Here is a 7,511-nt window from a genome sequence, read left to right as displayed (position 1 = left end):
TATGGTGTATGATGACACATGTCCCGTGGCCTCTGCATGCGTCATAATGTTATGCTATGCTTATGTATGTTATATGATGACCTACGATGCCATGTTACGTATGTATGTGATGTCCTATTATGCGATGATATGTATGATATGAAATGTTATGTATGTTATTCTATGTCATGTCATGTGAAGCCATGTTATGGATTATAGTGTACTATGATGATGCAAGATGAAAGCAATTGTGAGTACTATGTGTCACAACCTCACCGATAGAAAGTAGGTTGTGACCCTTACACGCAAGACAGACAAGAAGCAACCCTCAAGTGGCGCCCATCCAACAATGTAAGGGCCAGGATTGAGAAGTGTCATGATACGACCGAGGGAGGATGGTGCATCATCCAACACACCAAGAGTGCATTGAAGATAAGTCGAGGCCTATGCAAATTCCAAGAGAATGAGGCGACATAAGTGTCAAAGACAAGCTCGAAGAGGGTTGGGTAGGGCCCCAGGCCATAACCTAAAAAGTCGAGGTTTTAGTATGAATTTCGATACGCGGTTCGAGATTTAAGTTTGTCTATATGAAAGATGAAAGCTTACAAAATTGGTGTCAATTGGATACTTGACGGACTATGCACGAGGCTGTATGTCCACTCGCAAAAATGATGTCTACTCGAAAAGGATTGAAAATGCCTCAAAATGTACTATAAGGGAGGCATGGTGTTGGCTCTCCACCACCCTTGTGCCCTGTGGCCTATGCGAGCTACCCTATGCCATATGTGTGTGTCATAGGTGGGCGAACATCACGGAACGAGCATCTCAGACGTCTTCCTTTGAAAAGGATCTTTCAATGATAGTACAAGATGATAAGGGTCTGCTGGTATTGCTCCCCAACCCATGTGTGGGAGGTTGGATTATGCACCCGCTATCTAGAACATATGTCGTAAATGGTTTAGCATGGAGATAAGAGAGTTCGATGCTCGAGAAAACCCAAATGGATGGATAATCGGGATATTTTGATGACATGATTGATATACATGTTAATTCCCAACGCATGTGTCCGAACACCCTTAGATGGTCAATGTGTGTAACGATAAGGGTTTCAAAAAGGCAAAAAAAAAAGCCTTAAATCTTGCCAGAAATCGCGAGATTTCCGGTGAGGCATGCATTGCCAGCAAAGGCGTATTAATGCCTTGAGTCCCCATATTAAACCCTAGGTACCTTAGTAGCCGTCTTTTCATTTTGAGTCACTATCGTACCTGTGAGGGAGGAGACGAAAGGTTTAGGCGAGGAATCGAAAACGTCGTGAGACTTTGGACTTCTATGAGTCCTTAGAAAGGAGCAAACCGACGCTGAGGTACGTTAGGGCAAGGACGTACCATCAGGGACGAATGGACGATGACGATTCCACCGGCGACAGTAACCAGGACCTGCGATTAGGGTTTGTCGAGGCTTGGGCAAGGAAGACAAAGCGGCGGGCACGGGTCGGTCCTCGGGTATTCCGCGAGTCGTCTTGGCCGACACCACCACTAGGCTGCGTCCCATTTCAGCCTGAAACTAGTGACGCCCAGACGCATCCAGAAACCCCTGCGCCGTCAGTGGTCTTCGCAGCCCATCGGCTTCAGCTCCCTCGACGGCTCCGTTGCACTCCAGGCTCGGCTCGGCTCGGTGGCGTGGCTTAGCGACTTGATGTACAAATAATATACCAATTCCTAGGTTTCCGACCCTTCTAGAGCCATTCCCACCCTTGTTTCAACCATCTGAGGTCAGTATAACTCCATTTTGATAAAATAGTTTGTGATAGGGACGTACCTTGGCAGCTAGGCATAAGAGCTAGTTGTGAAATGGCTCTAAGCGTATCATGTTATCTTATAGGACGTAGTTAGGCGCTGGAGTTAGCGTTGTGAGTGACTTCGGCCAAGGCCAAGGAGGTAAGTAACCTTACTGTTGGTGTTAGTTATGTATGTATGTTGGTGCGTGCCCTGTGGCCCTTGCATGCACCATGTGTGTTGTTGATGTATGCTAGGTTATATGTTTCTTGCAGTGAAATGCTACGTATGCCATGTTTATGTATGTGATGTTTGTGCCACGGTTTGCTACCCTGTATGTATGAGCTTGATTGACATGTCATGATTGTAATGAGAACCTCGCATGCCATGAATGTGATTACTAGTATGTTACGATATGCTTACTCAATGTTTAACCCAGTTATGCTATGTAATGCGGTGAGGGGATGGAACGTTGTATGTATAATGCCATGGAGGTAAACCTTAAAGACCTCATGCATGCTATGTGTTATGCACATGGGGCACTCCCCCGTTATGCTACTGATGGTACGGATGCGTACATTCGATATTGTGTTCGCTACGATATCATGCAGGCCCTCCTTTTCCGTGGTGTCCAGTATTGTATGTCATACGTACCCGACCAAGCCAGGCCCAGGGAGTTCGCATGCGAACTCGCTTGGTGGGCCCACAATCACGCACGTGAGCCATGTGTGGGAAAGTACCATGCATCCACTCCACCCGGACAAAGCAAGGGCCTAAGGCCATGGGAAGGAATGGAAGACAGACCCCTCTCTCGTTTTCTTTCTTTTGACACTTGTGCTTATGTATGTGTATTGTATGCGATCGCATGTATCCTAATGTATGATTATATGCTTAACCCCAACAATGGGGCGACTTACTGGGTATTTTATATAATACTCAAGCCACGTGCTACCCATATTTTCAGGTAAGGGCAAGGCCCCCATATACGGCTGACGGTGGACGTTGCGAAGGCCATGGAAGTCTTAAGGAGGGTTTGTAGTGGCGTAGGCGTCTTGTTGGATTCTCTCGGACAATAGTTATTGCAATTGTTCTTCCAGTTATCTGTTGATTTTTTTTCTAGGTTAGGCTGTCGTTATTGTTTTCCCCCAGGTATGAACTACTTATAATAATGAACGTATTGTCATTATTGAGACTGTCTTACATAAACTCTCGTTCTTTCGTTATACAAGTACAAGGTAATGTCGCTAGGTTAGAGAAAATTAGGGGCGTTACAGTTGGTATCAGAGCCAGGTTACAGATCTTGTAGACTGGTCTACGATGTAGGCCTAAGGCATTTCCATGGTCCTCCAGCAACCACACCGTCACCGTCAGGTATATGTACATATTGTAAGGAAGAATTACGATTGTACGCTCTCTTGTCCTGATGTTAATATGTTCCATGATGTGATAGATATATGCTTGTGTGTGTATCCTAATGCCATTGTATGTGTATGCAACTTATGCACTTGTGATTGTTCACAGAAGGGGATAGATTAGTATGTAATCTCACAGCTATTGCTAGGTTTAGATATGCCACCTAGGACGCGAGGAGGGAGTACTAGGAGGCGAACCCCAGTTAGGGGTAGGAGCGGAAGGGGACGAGGTCCCAACCGCGAGAACACCGTGGAAGGGCCCGACGTAGAGATGACGTGCCTGTCGCCAGCGACAACCCAGCCCGCCCGAGACTCAGCGGTAGAATTGGTAGACGTATTGCGGACCGTAGTACGAACCCTGTCCGGTGACCAGCCAGCTAATGACTCACCCTCCACCAGAGAAGCCAGATGCCTGCAGGATTTTAAGAGGGGTGACCCACAAACCTTCAAGGGAACTTCCGATGACCCGACAGAGGCACAGTTATGGCTGAGTTCCATAGAGACCGTGTTTAGGCTGAAAAACTTCCCGGAAGACCAAAAGGTTGAGCGCATAGCGTTCATGCTACGGGCCGATGCACATGTACGGTGGCGATCCACCCAAGAGCTTATCAGACCTGGGGGGGTGAGATTTCGTGGGCAGAATTCAAGGAGGCTTTTGCGGAGGCGTACTACCCAGAGGACGCCTAGACTTGCAAACATCAGGAGTTCACCAACTTGAAGCAAAGAGGGCGTTCGGTTACCGCTTATGCCAGGGAGTTTGCCAAGTTGAAATGTTTCGCTCTAGATTTGGTAGTAGACATCGACTACAGGACGGCTAGCTGGTTTTTGCTGGGGTTAGACAGGAAGATCTGTAATGTTGTTGAGGCGATAGCGCCCACTACATATGCCGATGCCCTGAGGGTAGCAAGGGCCATGGAGGGAACCGATGGATCAAACGAGTCCCGCTCATCGACTGAGAGATAGAAACGACGCCGTGACGGGGATGACCATCGCAAATCTTGTTCATCGACAGAGAGATAGAGACGACATCGTCACCGGGATGATCGTCGCGGTTCATACCCATCACCGACACCGAGACGACCAGATAGATGACATCGCGACTCCAGGTGGGGCCAACAAGGAAGAGAAAGCAGATCGGACGATAAACCCAAGTGTAACGAGTATGGGAAGAACTATTGGGGTTGGTGCTCGACGCACACTGAAGCCTGCCCTCGATGTGGGAGGGAGGGTCACTTGGCCAGGAACTGCCTGGGAGGTCACGCCAATGATGCCAGGGGTCAACAGAGACCATTGCGCATAACGGATGACCCCACTCAGAACCATCCTCCAGCAAGGGTCTATGCCTCTACCAGCAAGGGCACTGAAAACCCGGATGCAGGGGTGACAGGTATGCTACCTACCCTTGGCCATCTTGCTTGACATTGTTTGACTCTAGAAACCTTGTTGTAGGATTTCTTAGTGGGCACCCCGACAGGGATGAATATTATCGATGTCTGTAGGGTAAAGGATGATCACGTAAATAGTATCTGGGGTCAGTTTAGATGTAGGCTTAATGGTAGTCGATAGGGACCATGTATGGTGTATTTATGAGAATGGGTTGGTTAGCGGGAAAAAAAAAGGGTCATTCTAGCATAGGCTCTTACAAGAAAGGGGATGGTTCGAATGTGTCGGCAGATCGACTACAAGGAGCGGAATAAGAGAACGGCGAAGGACAAGTATCCCTGTCCACGCACCGAGAACTTATTTGACCAACAGAGGAAGCCACATGGGAATGGGGATGAGGTGAGGGAATAGCACTCAAAGTCGTTCTCGAATACAGATACTTTCGAGGATGAAAGTCCTCCTTAGGGGGAGGTGATGTAAAGATAAGGGTTTCAAAAAGGCAAAAAAAAAAAAAAGCCTTAAATCTTGCCGGAAATCGCGAGATTTCCGTGAGGCATGCCTTGCCAGCAAGGGCGTATTAATGCCTTGAGTCCCCATATTAAACCCTAGGTACCCTAGTAGCCGTCTTTTCATTTTGAGTCACTATCGTACCTGTGAGGGAGGAGACGAAAGGTTTAGGCGAGGAATCGAAAACGTCGCGAGACTTTGGACTTCTGTGAGTCCTTAGATAGGAGCAAACCGACGCTGAGGTACGTTAGGGCAAGGACGTACCATCAGGGACGAATGGACGACGACGATTCCACCGGCGACAGTAATCAGGACCTGCGATTAGGGTTTGTTGAGGCTCGGGCGAGGAAGACAAAGCAGCGGGCACGGATCAGTCCTCGGGTATTCCGCAAGTCATCTTGGTCGACACCACCACTAGGCCGCGTCCCATTTCAGCCTGAAACCAGTGACGCCCAGACGCATCCAGAAACCCCTGCGCCGTTAGTGGTCTTCGCAGCCCATCGGCTTCAGCTCCATCGGCAGCTCCGTTGCACTCCAGGCTCGGCTCGGCTCGGCTCGGTGGCGTGGCTTAGCGACTTGACGTACAAATAATATACCAATTCCTAGGTTTCCGACCCTTCTAGAGCCATTCCCACTCTTGTTTCAACCATCTGAGGTCAGTATAACTCCATTTTGATAAAATAGTTTGTGATAGGGACGTACCTTGGCAGCTAGGCATAAGAGCTAGTTGTGAAATGGCTCTAAGCGTATCATGTTATCTTATAGGAGGTAGTTAGGCGCTGGAGTTAGCGTTGTGAGTGACTTCGGCCAAGGCCAAGGAGGTAAGTAACCTTACTGTTGGTGTTAGTTATGTATGTATGTTGGTGTGTGCCCTGTGGCCCTTGCATGCACCATGTGTGTTGTTGATGTATGCTAGGTTATATGTTTCTTGCAGTGAAATGCTACGTATGCCATGTTTATGTATGTGATATTTGTGCCACGGTTTGCTACCCTGTATGTATGAGCTTGATTGACATGTCATGATTGTAATGAGAACCTCGCATGCCATGAATGTGATGACTAGTATGCTACGATATGCTTACTCGATGTTTAACCCAGTTATGCTATGTAATGCGGTGAGGGGATGGAACGTTGTATGTATAATGCCATGGAGGTAAACCTTAAAGACCTCATGCATGCTATGTGTTATGTACATGGGGCACTCCCTCGTTATTCTATTGATGGGGACGCATACATTCGATATTGTATTCGCTATGATATCATGCAGACCCTCCTTTTCCGTGGCGTCCAGTATTGTATGTCATACGTACCCGACCAAGCCAGGCCCAGGGAGTTCGCATGCGAACTCGCTTGGTGGGCCCACAATCACGCACGTGGGCCATGTGTGGGAAAGTACCTTGCATCCACCCCGCCCGGACAAAGCAAGGGCCTAAGGCCATGGGAAGGAATGGAAGACAGACCCCTCTCTCGTTTTCTTTCTTTTGACACTTGTGCTTATGTATGTGTATTGTATGCGATCGCATGTATCCTAATGTATGATTATATGCTTAACCCCAATAGTGGGGCGACTTACTAGTATTTTATATAATACTCAAGCCATGTGCTACCCATATTTTCAGGTAAGGGCAAGGCCCCATGTACGGCTGACGGTGAACGTTGCGAAGGCCATGGAAGTCTTACGGAGGGAGGGGTCTGCTACCCATACCCATATTTTATATAATACTCAAGTCACGTGCTACCCATACATGTCGCACATAATATACCTACATGAGCACAAGTGTTAAAAGAAAGAAACTAAGAGAGGGGTCTGTCTTCCATTCCTTCCCATGCCTTAGGCCCTTGCTTTGTCCGGGCCGGGGTAGATGCATGGTACTTTCCCACACATGGCCCACGTGTGTGACTGTGGGCCCACCAAGCGAGTTTGCAAGCGAACTCCCTGGGCCTGGCTTGGTCAGGTATGTATGACATACAATACCAGACGCCACGGACAAAGGAGGGTCTGCATGATATCGTGGCGAACACAATATCGAATATACGCGTCCATATCACCAGTAGCATAACGGGGTAGTGCCCTAGGTACATAACCATAGCGTGCATAAGGTTCTTGAGGTTTACCTCCCTGGCATTATACATACAACGTTCCATCCCCTCATCACATTACATAGCATAACTGGGTCAAACATCGGGTAAGCATACCGTAGCATACTAGTCATCACATTCATGGCATGCGGGGTTCTCATTACAATCATGATATGTCAATCAAGCTCGTACATACAGGGTAGCAAATCGTGTCACAGACGTCATATACATAAACATGACATACATAGCATTTTACGGCAATAATCACATACATAAACATGGCATACCTAGCATTTCACTACAAGAAACATCTAACCTAGCATACATCAACAACACACATGGTGCATGCAAGGGCCACAGGGCACGCACCAACATA

General features: G+C 47.8%; 1 long non-coding RNA gene across 1 annotated transcript; it reads left to right on the top strand.

Annotated features, from left to right (window-relative positions):
- Window positions 1-1,718: 1,718 nt before the first annotated feature.
- LOC111796193 lies at window positions 1,719-6,688 on the top strand. The gene is made up of 3 exons (XR_002815303.1): window positions 1,719-1,750; window positions 5,822-5,877; window positions 6,676-6,688. It is a non-coding gene; the product is annotated as an uncharacterized LOC111796193 (long non-coding RNA).
- Window positions 6,689-7,511: the final 823 nt, after the last annotated feature.

The sequence above is a fragment of the Cucurbita pepo genome, chromosome LG05, assembly GCF_002806865.2.
Source record: "Cucurbita pepo subsp. pepo cultivar mu-cu-16 chromosome LG05, ASM280686v2, whole genome shotgun sequence".
Taxonomy (NCBI): Eukaryota; Viridiplantae; Streptophyta; class Magnoliopsida; order Cucurbitales; family Cucurbitaceae; genus Cucurbita; species Cucurbita pepo.
The sequence above is the reverse complement of the archived record's forward strand: the minus strand, read 5'-3'. Positions and strand labels throughout refer to the sequence as shown.